The 14,344-nt window shown below is 36.5% G+C and overlaps 1 protein-coding gene across 2 annotated transcripts in view; it reads left to right on the top strand.

Annotated features, from left to right (window-relative positions):
- Exn (Ephexin) overlaps positions 1-14,344 on the top strand; it is a 204,063-nt gene that overhangs the window by 60,309 nt on the left and 129,410 nt on the right. The window contains exon 1 of one of the 2 annotated variants that reach the window (XM_075307892.1): positions 10,472-11,124. The exons of the other annotated variant lie outside the window; for it this stretch is intronic. The gene's annotated coding sequence lies outside the window, so the exon portion shown is untranslated. Of the gene's footprint in view, positions 1-10,471; positions 11,125-14,344 lie in introns of those variants that run through there. 2 annotated transcript variants of the gene reach the window in all.

Here is a 14,344-nt window from a genome sequence, read left to right as displayed (position 1 = left end):
GAAATAAAAATTTTGACAAAATTTTCTATAGAAAGAAAATGTTGACAAAAATTTCTACAGAAATAAAATTTTAACAAAATTTTCTATAGAAATAAACTTTTGACAAAATTTTGTATAAAAATAAAATCTTGGAAGATTATGAACCGAATAAAATTTGAACAAAATTTTCTATGGAAATAAAATTTTGACAAAATTTTCTATAGAAATAAAATTTTGACAATAATGAAAATTTTATTATGAACGGAATAAAATTTTACAAAATTTTCTCTAGAAATAAAATTTTGACAAAATTTTCTACAGAAATAAAATTTTGGTAGATTATTTTTGGCTCTAGTGGCAACTATGATTATGAACCAATTTTTGTGTGATTGGACCAATTTTGGTATGGTTCTTAGCGACCATATACTAACACCACGTTCCTAATTTGAACCGGATCGGATGAATTTTGCTCCTCCAAGAGGTTCCGGAGGTCAAATCTGGAGAACGTTTTATATGGGGGCAATAGAATTATGGACCGATATGGACCAATTCTGGCACGATTGTTAAAGATCATATACTAACACCATGTTCCAAATTACAACCGGATTGGATGAAATGTGCTTCTCTTGGAGACTTCGCAAGCCAAATCTGGGGATCGGTTTATATGGGGGCTATATATAATTATGAACCGATGTGGACCAATTTTTGCATGGTTGTTAGAGACCACATACCAATATCATGTACCAAATTTTAGGCGGATCGGATGAAATTTGCTTCTCTTTGAGGTTCCGCAACCCAAATGTGGGAATCGGTTTATATGGGTGCTATATATATATAATTATTGACCGATGTGGACCAATTTTTGCATGGTTGTTAGAGACCATATACCAATACCATGTACCAAATTTCAGCCTTATCGGATTCAATTTGCTTCTCTTTGAGGCTTCGCAAGCCAAATCTGGAGATCGGTTTATATGGGGTCTATATATAATTATGGACCGATATGGACCAATTTTTGCATGGTTGTTAGAGACCATATACCAACACCATGTACCAAATTTCAGCCGGATCGGATGAAATTTGCTTCTCTTTTAGGCTCCGCAAGCCAAATCTGGGGATCGGTTTATATGGGGGCTATATATAATTATGGAACGATGTGGACCAATTTTTGCATGGTTGTTAGAGACCATATACCGACACCATGTACCAAATTTCAGCCGGATCGGGTGAAATATGCTTTTGTTAGAGGCTCCACAAGCCAAATCTGAGGGTCCCTTTATATGGGGGCTATACGTAAAAATAGACCGATATGGCCCATTTTCAATAGCATCCGACCTACATCAATAACAACTACTTGTGCCAAATTTCAAGTCGATAGCTTGTTTCGTTCGAAACTTAGCGTGATTTCAACAGACGGACGGACGGACGGACGGACATGCTTAGATCGACTCAGAATTTCACCACGACCCAGAATATATACTTTATGGGGTCTTAGAGCGATATTTCGATGTGTTACAAACGGAATGACAAAGTTAATATACCCCCATCCTATGATGGAGGGTATAATAATGATGAAGAAAATGTTGATCGAACTCCCATTCGCTTGCTATTGGTTCATTGAGTCGCTTTACAATAACTGTGCATATATCTTTCTATTCAAGGTGGCCACATTTTTGGTAAAATCTACAGATTTGAAGAAATTCTTAACTTTTTCGTGGGAAGTGCGTATTTAGTAAATCTTTATACTTCATTTCTATATAGTTTTTTGTTCTTTTTTAGTTCTTTTAATTAACTTACACAAAAAATTATTAAAATCAAGAAAACTGTATCAAACAGTGATCCCACCAGGAATAAAAAATTTTGTTTGATATTAGAAAATTCAAATTATTTTTTGAAAATTTTTAACTAACAGTATTACAAACGCTGACATCACCAAAATAAGTAAATGTTCTTCAACAAATTCAAGAAAATTGTTTAGACATAATTAATTTTTTTCATTTGTTAAGGAAAATTTTTTAGTTTGAAGGAAACAATTTGAGTTCAAAATTGCAAGAATGTCTTTAGGTTAAAGTGGCAGCCCGATTAAGATTCAGGCTCACTTAGACTATTCAGTCCATTGTGATAATATGTCTTTAGTGTCATACGAAGTTCAAGATGGGCGTATTTGTAGTAAAATTTACAAATTTAAAGCAATAATGATTTTTTTTTTGAGAAGTACGAATTTAGTAAATCTTTATGCTTCGTTTGTGTATAAGTTTTTCCCATTTTTTAGTTCATTTTAGTTCATGCAAAACAATATTAGAATAAAGGATACATTCTCCAAACATAATAATTCCATGAATTAAATTTAAGTAACATTAACTTTAGTGAAATAGAGGTAGGCTTGTCAGATACAATTTGTCAAAAAGCTTGACATTGGACACAAAATAACTTGATTTCAAAAAAAAAAAAAAAAACTTGACAATTAAAAACACTCATATTATTGGGTTTAATTAAATTGTTTTTTATTATTATTTTATTTTTTTTTTTCATAAAAATGATTAGAATAAAAGCAAACATATCATAAAAAGTAGAAATAAGAGAAACAGTATAAAAGAAACAAAAACAATATAACAAAAAAATCAGTCTTTATATATTTTAACCCTTATCCAGTACTAGTGGGTCAAAATTGCCCAAACCAAATTTTTATAAGAATTTTATTCTAATGAAAAAAGTTGCAAAACATTGTTTAAAACACATATATATGAATAAATTTATATTGGGCAAATTTGGCCCACTAATACAATATACGGTATTTTTTTTTTAAGTACATGATAAGGGTTAAAGAAAACTTATTTTGCCACATATAATTCGTATTCTTAGATACAGATTTAATTAATTCTCTACCTCGGGTGTTGTTGACAAATTCTGAAACTTTTTGCAATTTTAACTAAAATTTATTCTTACTAATAGTTCAGCTTTTAGATTAGATCAAAGGTCATTTTATTCCTATCTGTAGTACGAGTATATAAATTATTTAGAACACTAAAACCTTTTTCACAAAAGACATTGCTTATTGGAATAGAATGTCCGTCTGTCTGTCTGTCAGCCATATACATTTGGTCATAATTCATATGTTTATTAACCGATCTTCAAATTCGTACGTCTGAATGTTTTGCGAGTCTCGTAATACATGCAAAATATCAGCCAAATCGGTTGAGATTCAGATATTGCTCCGACATATGTATACCTTTCGCCCGATATGCATTCATATGGCCCCAAAGGCCAGAATTTTATATTGATTTGTTTTAAATTTTGCAAAAGGCGTACAACTGATGGTATCGTCAAGTATGCCAAATTTGGTTGAAATCGGTTGAGATTTGGATATATCTCCCATATATATCTTATATGACCACGGAGGCCAAAGTTTTACTCCGATTTACGTGAAATTTTGCGCAGTTAGTATAATTAACATTCTAAATATGCGTTCCGAATTTGGTCAAACTCGGTTCAGATTTGGATATAGCACCCATATATATCTTTCGCCCGATATCTACTAACCCTCCGATGAGTGACAGTTCTGAACTTCACGGCCGTGTGAAAAGGTCCCTACGTAAATCATGTTTTTTTTTCATATAATTTTTTTTATTTTTTGTTTTGTTTTTATTGTTTATAACTAAATTCTACATACAAAAATAATTTTTTTAAATTTTAAAATTTTTTTTTTTTGCTTGAATTTTCTTAAGACTATTATAAAAAAATTTAAAAATTATTGTTGTTGAGCGTGTACTTCTTGTCCCCTGCCCTGTGCGCAAGTGTTGCAGCGATGTAAAAGTGTGCTATGTTCTCCGCAAACAGTGTTGCCGCAGCCGAAGCAGTATGCCCGCGTTTTCCGCTGCCGCCCGTACTCAGAACGGCAAAACCTACATGACGGTCTACTTGACCTAGCCGCAAACGACGGTACATTGCCTTCCATCGGTCTGGGTAACACCTGAAATGAAAAGAAAAATAAAAACAAATAAATATATATTCTATTCTTGAATTTGAAGATGTTTCTCTTACCCTGACATCGAATGCTTCCATCGCATTGCGTATCCTTGGATATGAGGTTATATGGTTGTTCAGGGCACGTTCTTCGATATTTGGTGTGGTTGTTGTTGTAATAGTTTTTAATGTAGTTTCATCCATTTTGTTCTATGCTTGTGTAGTTCAGCTGGTAGCCAGATCAAGGAACTCTGCGACAAGGATGGGGTGTGTCCAGACTGATCTGGTAGTGAGGCGGGTAGGCTTAGCTGGGCAAGCAAAAAGGTGACGAGTGTCATGTGGCCCTTGATTACATATGGGACACACGTCAGCTACGCTGCTATCAATCACTGATAAGTATGAATTGAGGCGGCTGCACTTGCCTTATCTTAGTTGGGCCAAAACTACCCTTGTCTGCCGTGGGAGGTCTCTCTCCTCCGGTGCAATGGGCGGCGGTCGGACTCCGAGAACAGGATTAACCTTGTAGCTTCTCACCGCTTCAGCTACAGTATCCTCATGAATCCTGTTCAGACCTGTCTGGTATGCTGCCTGATCTAGAGGCTCTCTTTTGTAACGCTGGATCTCTGGCTCTAGAAGGTGAAGATCAACCCTTACATTCCTGGGTGGAGGTTGTCTATCCACAAGATGGTGATTCGGATGACAACTTCGATGGCAACCCAAGAGGTACTGCTTTGACAACATGTAGTTGTGTCGACGCACTGGGATGATCTTGGTCTCCGCATAAAGGTGATCCAGGGGTGTACTGCGGAGACATCCTGTTGCGGTTCTAAGGGCAGCATTCTGACAGGTCTGTATGTTATTCCACTGCGTATCGCTCGTTTGAGGTGTCCACACTGGCGCTGCATAGTTTACCACTGACCGGCCAATTGCCTTATATGTAGTTAACAAGGTTTCTTTGTCCGCACCCCAAGTGCTGCCGGCAAGCGACTTGAGGACCTTGTTTCTACCGCGGAGCTTATCACAAATTGCAGTGGCATGGGCGGACGACTTATAAAGGCTGTCGAATGTGACACCGAGAATCTTGGGTAATTTGTTGTCGGAATTGTTTCGCCATCGACTTTGACATTCAACTGCCTGCGTACTTCCACCGTCCATGTAGTAAAAAGTGTGGCTGAGGATTTGGTGGGAGATATCCTCAAATTTCTTGCAGTGAAATAACTGGTAAGATCAGTGAGGTAGACTTTTAATCGATCGCAAATGTCATCAATAATGGGCCCGGATGCTATGATTGTGCAATCGTGCGCATAAGACACAATCTCGACGCCGTCAGGAGGGGGTGGAATCGAGGACAGGTAGAGGTTAAACAGTGCCGGAGATATCACCCCGCCTTGGGGAACTCCCTCTTTAACTCTACGGGGTTTTGATTTCTTGTTCCGACTGGCGTCCACACATATAATTCAGAACCCAACGCTTCGTTCCTGCCGGTAGGGACGTGCTCTCGATGTCCTCGAATAATGTGGCATGGTTGACCGTATCGAACGCTTCCGATAGGTCAAGCGCCACGAGGACCGTCCTATGACACGGCTTGGGCTGATTAAGTCCCCTATTGATATGTGTCGAAATGGCATGTAAGGCTGTCGTCGTACTGTGTACCTTACGGAATCCATGTTGATGGTGGGCAGCTGGAAAATTCTCCACAAGGCTGGGGAGGAGTAGTGCCTCAAGTGTCTTGGCTACTGGCGAGAGAAGGGATATCGGTCTGTACGATTCGCCTTTACTCGAATCTTTACCTGGCTTCTGTAGTGGAATCACTCTTCCCATCTTCCAGACATCGGGTATAATGAGTGATTCCAAGGACAAATTGAGGAGTCTGGTCAGGTACTCAACTCCTAGTATTCCCAGATCCTTCAGCATTAGCATTGAAATTCCGTCGGGGCCCAGCGCCTTAGATGGTTTCGCGCTGTCGATGACATTGGTAACTTCGGCAGCGGTAAATTGTGGTGTGTCGTCGGCTCGGAGACCACGTATGCGACGAGTGGCTCTCCTTTTCGCTCTATCACTCTCGGGATGCTCGACAAACAGTCGGTTGAAGTATTTGGCGCATCTCTTCGGATCAGTCACAGTCACGTCGCCAAAGGTGACTGAAATCCCATCATCCCTTGTAGCGGGGTTCGAGAGGGCTCTCACTGTTGACCACAATTTACCAGTCACTGTGCCTAAGTTACATTGCTTCAGGTGCTCTAACCAAGTGTTCCTCTTGTGCTCGTCGACTATCTTACTAATCTCTAGATTTAGTTCTCTGATTCTAGGATCAGCAGGGTTAGCACGACGGCGTTCATCACGCTCGTCTGCGAGTCCCGCCGCTTCGGCTGGGAAGTTGGGCCTCACTTGGGCAATTCGAACAGCGGGTATAAAGCGAGCGGCTGCTGCGTTGATGATGTCCCGGAACGCCCTCTGGGCAACATGAACATGAGAGGGGGACGGGAGCTCACTGAAGCGGCGATCGGTGTATTCTCTGAAGCCCTCCCAGTTGGCTTTCTTTTGATTCATAAACGTCCGGCGTTCAGAGGTTATGAAATCGGAGGGTCGGTTAATGGTGAGAATTATGGGGAGGTGGTCTGATCCCAATGAAATGACGGGTTGCCAGGAATCGTCATTTATCAGACCAGGCGACGCTAAAGATAAATCTGGCGAACTGCTGCAGTCACTCATAATTCTCGTGGGGGCCTCTTCGTTCACCGTGCAAAATGTGGAGTCATCTATCTGCTCTGCCAAAGCTATGCCTCTCTGGTCATTACCTACGAGTGAATGCCAAAGTTCATGGTGGGCAATTGGTGGTGGGTGTGGTCAATTGTTTCGTTAGCAGTAACAAGAACGACCGCCGTCTGTCACTCCTTTTTATAGACTTCATTTCGTTGTAAATCGTAAAAGCAGCCAATGCAGCGACGCCCAGCATATTATAAAACATGGCCAACGGCCATCGTTGTGTTGATCTTTTTCAGCTGTAAGTGCCTAGCATTTGATCCATGATATCAACGCCGCATTTGTTGGCGTTGTAATCTAATATGGCATAGGGCTTCTGCTTTTCGGTTTGCTCGTCAACGAGGCAGGTGTAGTGCATTGTGGAGAGCACGTTCACCACTTTATTTTTTTTTTCGGCACGTATGAGCATAACGATATATCCCCCTCGTTGAACCCAAATAATGTACTATTGGTGGTGCTTTTTTACTCCATAGGGTGCCATCTTTACCAATATAGTAACTTTCATTCGTTTCCTGTCCATCATTTTTTTCCTCATCATCGTCGTCATCAGTATCTTCATTTAGCTCGAAGTATCCATCAGTTTCGGCATCTGACTCTTCAGCATGTTGGTATGTGCGATCTTCATCATCCTCAACTTCATAATTATCAATTGCAGCAATATCAATTTCTTCATCCATATCTTCGTCCATAAAATTAGCAAATCTACTATCAGCTGCACGCCTTTCATCCGCAGTCATTTACTGGTAACGTGTACTACGGCGTACAATAATTTCAGCAACGTCCAAATTACTTGCATCTGCCATATTTATATTTTTGTTTCTAGCACACACGATTTTACTCTTCGCTGTCTAAACTTTGACTGATTTGGTTTGATGGTTTACGAAACTACAACTTATTTTATACTCTTTCGTACGTCTACCTGAACTCAAAGACATTTAGGGATTACTTCACTGATGCGCAGAAATAAATTTATTAAATTTAGATAGAGCCTCCATAGATGTGTTCTTGCGGTTCAGGCAAATATGGCCAAAATATCCACATTTTACATAAAATTCTGTGTGTTATTGTAGTTAAATCCTTTCCACAGAACGGTTGAGGTGAGATAAGGCTTCGACTTGTGCAAATGTAGCTTGATTTGGCCAAATAATATTTCACAACCCACAATTGACCACCTATCTTGGCGAGATCTAGCCAATACTCTTGTAAAATCGCCACTGCCAAGTAACAAAATCTGTAAAAATGACCAAATTGTCCTATACCCCTTAAATATATTCATCGCCCCATAAATCATAAATGCACTTTTAGCAAATTGCATAAAAATAGCTTTCATTCCCGTATTTTTTTTTTAATTGTGTTTCTTTCCAAGGCTTAACGCCTAATTTAAATTTAAATTGAAAACTGAAATTGAGAGTTTGAGGAAGTAAAAAAAAAACAATTTATTCAAATCGGTTCAAATTTAAATACATGTGTATTCCAATTTAGACCCTTATATAGCTCGCTATAAATTTGATGGATTTGATATGGCACCAAAAATTACGGTGAAAGTTATAGTCGACCCCGCTTGACTTAAGCTTTACTTACACCCATTTTGCTCTTGAAACATGTTTGAGGTGATCATATTCCTTCTCCGCGTGTACTTTTTTTAAATTATAGTGCCACAGAAAAAATATGTATGGACTAATAGTCCTTATAAATAGAACTATACTTTTATTGGTAGTAAACATATGCTCTTTCGAAGTGTTTTTAAGAAATATAAACTTTCTTTTTTAAGTATTATTACATATGTAGATAGAATAAATTTGAGAGAAAACAAAGTAACTTACAAAAAACTTGACAAATCACTTTTTCACTTGATACGCATTAAAAAACTTGACAATCAAGCCCGTCTGGCAACCCTAAATAGAGGGTTCAATTTGTTGAGTGTGACAGAAGTTTTTCCAGATTAAGATGCTAATGGGAAATATCAAAAATTCTTTTTATGATTTTATTATATGACTGGTTAAAACCCCCCTCTCATCAAAAATTTCTATGCGTGATTATACTACCCCACCATAGATAAATATTGCATGAACAACGGGGCATTTTTGCTGCAGATTTATATTTATACTGAATAGCGACGATGTGCTTAAAAAAAAACCCTATTATACTTGTGCCAGTATATGTATTCAGATAAATGCTGGTTAAATTGTGAGAATGGGGAGATGACTCTCTTACTCTCTCAAGAGTCAATCGAACTCAGTGTTGCCAATTTGGTGCTTTTAGCACCAAATTTAGTGCTTTTTGATTTCTAAAAAGCACCAAATTGCCTTTTTGGTGCCTTTTCAAAAAAAGCACCAACTTGGTGCTTTCTGGCATTTTCATTTAGTGCTTTTGGTGCTTTTTTATTTTGAACAGTATTAAGTTTAATTGATACAAAAATTTTGATTAGACTTTCAAGTGCCGAAGAAACTCAAATTTATTGCCAAATATAGAATTTGATTGTTATGAAGTTGGTATTGATTATTTTTTAATTAATATTGTTATTTAGGGTATTCTGTAGGAAAGTCGAACGATGAGTGCCGAATTTTTTAATTTGGTAAAGATGTCATTAAAAACGTTGTATTAAATTCACAAAAGCACGCAGAATTGGAATAAGCAATAGACTTCTTCCATATATTAATATTTTGAAAGTTGAAAAACATGACTGATCAAAATGAATAGCGGTTCATAATGGTGAGTACTAAGTTCGAGTTTTGCCGCTAAAGTGAAAACTATATCAGTAAAAACGGTATAAAATTATGCATATTTGCTGCAAATTTTATTATAATGGGGAATAGCCACAAAGTTTGTATTCCTTAAAATGAATTATTAAAGAAAAGTAATTGTTGAAAAATTACTATTTTAGCAGCTAAACTCGATCTTAATACCCACCTTAACTTCTTAAAATTCAATTCATAATTCATCTTCGGAACGTTTTTTTTTTTTTTTTTTTAGTAGAGCATTTAATTTTCGATTTTGTGGTGGAAGGTGGTATGTTAGAATTTATAAAATATTTTTGGTGCTTTTTGGCCTTGGGGAGTTGGCAACACTGATCGAACTGGCTCCAAAATTCAATGAGTTTTATTGTGTGAATTGTTTTGTATAGATTGGATACATACTTCTTGTTGTTGCTATTGTCTCAGGCAAGCAAACAGAGTACCACAGAGAAGACGCGTCTTGTTGTGAACACATGAATTCATACATACATAAACATGGGTGTGAGTTTGTGTATGACTCGGTTTGTGTGTGTTTAAAGTTAAGCTTCAGATAAACTCTTGGAATTTCTTTGAATTCAGTTTTCTTTTGATTGTCTTGCGTAGTTCTTGTTTCAACGAGTGCGGTTACATTACGAAAAATTCATATATAGACGTAGAGTAGTGATTGTTTACCGTAAATATTAAAAATTAATATGAATAGTTTGGTATGCTAATTAAATTAAAAAATCATTAGTGAAATAAGAAAATAATTTTATCAATATTATTTTTTTCACAGAAGAATAAATTATATAAAAATATTTAAAGAAAATTTCGTCTTCCATGCAAATGAAAACAAGAAAGAATTGTCTGCATATCAAAAATGTCATGCATATAAATGTGTGTGTGTGTGAATTTCAAGTGAAGGTTGCAAAAAAGTAAATCCTTGTGTGTGTGTGTATTTTGTGCGTTTGCAAAAAAGAAATTCCAAAGTGTTTTGAATTTTAAGGTGGGATTCCACAGAGTCAATGATCGTTCACTACAAAAACAAAAAAAACAACAACACCAACATATTAACATTATAGCCACTATAAAGAAACCTAGAAAAAGTGTTTTTGTTGGTTTTGGATTTCTTTAATTCTTGAGAGTTTGTCTCCAACTTTTTCTTTCGTGCTCCATAGTCTTTTAAAGTCTAATAAAATCAAAACCATCATCACCGTCACCACGACCAACAACAACATCATCGGCAAAATCATTGCCCCATTGGGAATAGCTGGTTCTCGTTTGTGCAAAGTGAAATGTTTTAAGGCGGATAGAGATTTCACCACCTCTTTGCGAGAGAAAATAGAAAAGAACATTCAAAGATGTTTTTTTGCATGTTATTTACGGATAAACTTACACGAATGGACGGACATTTGGCAGTTTGGTAGCGCAAGATCGTTACTGGATTTTCAGTAAATTCTTTTTAGTCTTAAAATAGCACATCTATGTCGTCAACCCACAGCACTAACCAGTTAAGAAGCATCATCAAAGACAAAGACTGGCTAAGTGAAGGCAACAACATCACAGCATTGGCTTGTGTTGTTGCTATTGCTTCCTCTTGGGGCTTGTGCTAATCAATTTCACCGATCACAACATTTGGGAAGTTGACTTCTAGTTTTTCACTCTCGGTAAAAAGGAGTCACTCTCATAATAGCTAAAAGCAGAGGTATGAAATTTTTTCTTCTTCTATTTTGTATTGAGAATACCTTGAATTTACTATTGGATTTAAGTGTTTAGCAAAGGTGGATAAATTAAATTAAATTAAATTAAATTAAATTAAATTAAATTAAATTAAATTAAATTAAATTAAATTAAATTAAATTAAATTAAATTAAATTAAATCAAATTAAATTAAATTAAATTAAATTAAATTAAATTAAATTAAATTAAATTAAATTAAATTAAATTAAATTAAATTAAATTAAATTAAATTAAATTAAATTAAATTAAATTAAATTAAATTAAATTAAATTAAATTAAATTAAATTAAATTAAATTAAATTAAATTAAATTAAATTAAATTAAATTAAATTAAATTAAATTAAATTAAATTAAATTAAATTAAATTAAATTAAATTAAATTAAATTAAATTAAATTAAATTAAATTAAATTAAATTAAATTAAATTGAATTGAATTGAATTGAATTGAATTGAATTGAATTGAATTGAATTGAATTGAATTGAATTGAATTGAATTGAATTGAATTGAATTGAATTGAATTGAATTGAATTGAATTGAATTGGACTGAATTGAATTAAATTAAATTAAATTAGATTAGATTAAATTAAATTAAATTAAATTAAATTAAATTAAATTAAATTGAATTGAATTGACTTGAATTGTATTGTATTGAATTGAATTGAATTAAATTAAATTAAATTAACCCTGGACAGTCATCCTTCGTCAAAATGACGACGCGAAATTTCATTTTCGGTTTAAAATGCATTTTAGTCGATTGGGAAATGATAAATTTAAGTTATACTAATTCAACAATTGTATAAATTTTTGTTTTATACTAATTAAAAACAAATTGAATAAGAAAATAAAGTGAATTTTTGTTGTTATTTTTGCTTACGATGTAAATTATAGCGTCTTGAAATAAGCCGTAGTCAAAATGACGAAGGATGACGTTTGTGTACAAAAAATAAGGATGACTTTCCAGGGTTAAATTACATCACGCGGCGACACGTATCAACGCTGCAGGTAGACGATGTCGCTATTCAAACGAGTGACGCTATAAAATACCTAAGAATACGACTGGATACAAAGCTGAAGTTTTCGACACAAATAGACTACGCTTCCAAGAAAACAACGGAGATAACGCAAAAACTCAGTACACTAATGGCGAACTTAGGCGGAGTTACATATCCCCTGGTTGTCGGCGACATATAAAGGATGTATCAACTTATCATATATCCCAGGAAAGTGGAGGGAAACAAAAGTCGTTTTCATACCTAAAGCGGGAAAAGCCTCTCACTCGAGGGCGAAGGATTTCCGACCAATCAGCTTATCCCCATTCCTACTTAAGACTCTGGAGAGGATGATAGATATTTATCTTAGAACTAGCATCGATTCAAGTTTGTTCTCGAAACGACAGCATGCATACTCGAAGGGCAGGTCTACTGAGACCGCACTACATGAACTAGTCAGCTTTATTGAAAGTTCACTATCTGTCAAAGAATACACAATCGTGGCGTTTCTAGACATCGAAGGGGCGTTCAATAATGTCCATCCGAGCTCGATATTAAATAGACTGACAACTCTGAATGTTGATCCATGTATACTCAGGCTGTTAGACGAACTGCTAATGAAGAGACGTATTTCAGCCACACTAGGACAAGCAAACATACAAATGTATGTGAACAGAGGCACTCCCCAAGGAGGAGTTCTATCATCTCTTCTTTGGAATGTTGCTATAAATAACCTTCTGGTTACTCTAGAAAAAGAAAGGATAAAAGTGGTGGCATACGCAGATGATGTGGCTCTGGCAGTCAGGGGAAAATTCCCATCCACAATCAGCGATATTATTCAGAGGGCCCTCCGGATGACTGAGAAATGGGCGAAAGACAATGGTCTTGGGGTAAATCCTGCAAAGACAGAATTAGTCATGTACTGCAAAGATCGCAAAACTCCCACGGTTAGGCCTATTTCCTTAGGGAGTATTGAAATTCCCTTTGGTGAGTGTGCAAAATACCTTGGCGTTATTTTGGAAGGAAGCTGAACTTTAAGCTTAATATTGAAGAAAGGGCGAGAAAAGCAACTGTAGCTTTGTACTCGTGCAAAAAGGCAATAGAAAAAAAGTGGGGACTAAAACCAAAAATTGTGCATTGGCTATACAGTGCCATTGGCTATATAGTGGTTACACCTATAATGCTATATGGTGTTGTAGTCTGGTGGTCGGCACTTCAGAAACCGACTTGTTTATAGGAAAAAAAGTGGGGACTAAAACCAAAAATTGTGCATTGGCTATACACGGCAGTGGTTACACCTATAATGCTATATGGTGTTGTAGTCTGGTGGTCGGCACTTCAGAAACCGACTTGTTTAGATAAAGTTCAGCGTATGGCGTGTTTGTGTATTTCAGGCGCATTCAGCAAGACAGGAACAAATTCCCTTAATGTCATGCTACATCTATTGCCTTTAGACATTTTGGCCAAACAGTCAGCTGCAACAACGGCTGTGCGGTTGCGCGAGCTATCGCTGTGGTCGGAAAAAGGTTACGGTCACAGTTCGGTCCTCAAAATAATGCCAGATGTGCTTAACGTAGTGGATTACACTTTGGAGAGTCCACTTTTCGACAAAAAGTTTGAGACTCTAATCCCCAACAGTGAGGCGTGGTGTACACAGACCCCGGGGAATAAAGAATATATAGATTTTTACACTGATGGCTCCAAATTGGATGGACAAGTGGGGTTCGGAGTATATTCTAATGATCTGGAACTTCGAATAGCGAAAAGATTACCTAATCACTGTAGTGTTTTTCAGGCTGAAATATTAGCAATAAGAGAGGTGGCAAATTGGCTGAGAAGTAATGTTTCAAAAAATGTGGGCATTAATGTATACTCAGACAATCAACCTGCAATGAAATCCTTGGAGTCTGTGTTCCTCAACTCGAAAACGGCCATCGACTACCGCAAATCTCTCAATGAGATGGCTGAGCAGTACAATATTCACCTAATATGGGTGCCTGGTCATAGGAACATATCGGGGAACTGCGAAGCGGATGAGTTGGCAAGGCTAGGGACTACCTTACATATTCCAGGGGAACTAGAATTTGTTGGTATGCCCCTAGCTACCTGCAAGCTCATACTGCGTGAGAAGGCTGTTATGATGGCCAATGTTCGATGGGATAATTGCAAGGGTTGTAACGACACCAAGCAAATA

This window comes from Haematobia irritans, chromosome 4 (assembly GCF_050003625.1).
Source record: "Haematobia irritans isolate KBUSLIRL chromosome 4, ASM5000362v1, whole genome shotgun sequence".
Classification (NCBI taxonomy): domain Eukaryota; kingdom Metazoa; phylum Arthropoda; class Insecta; order Diptera; family Muscidae; genus Haematobia; species Haematobia irritans.
This window is presented reverse-complemented; position numbering and strand designations above follow the sequence as displayed.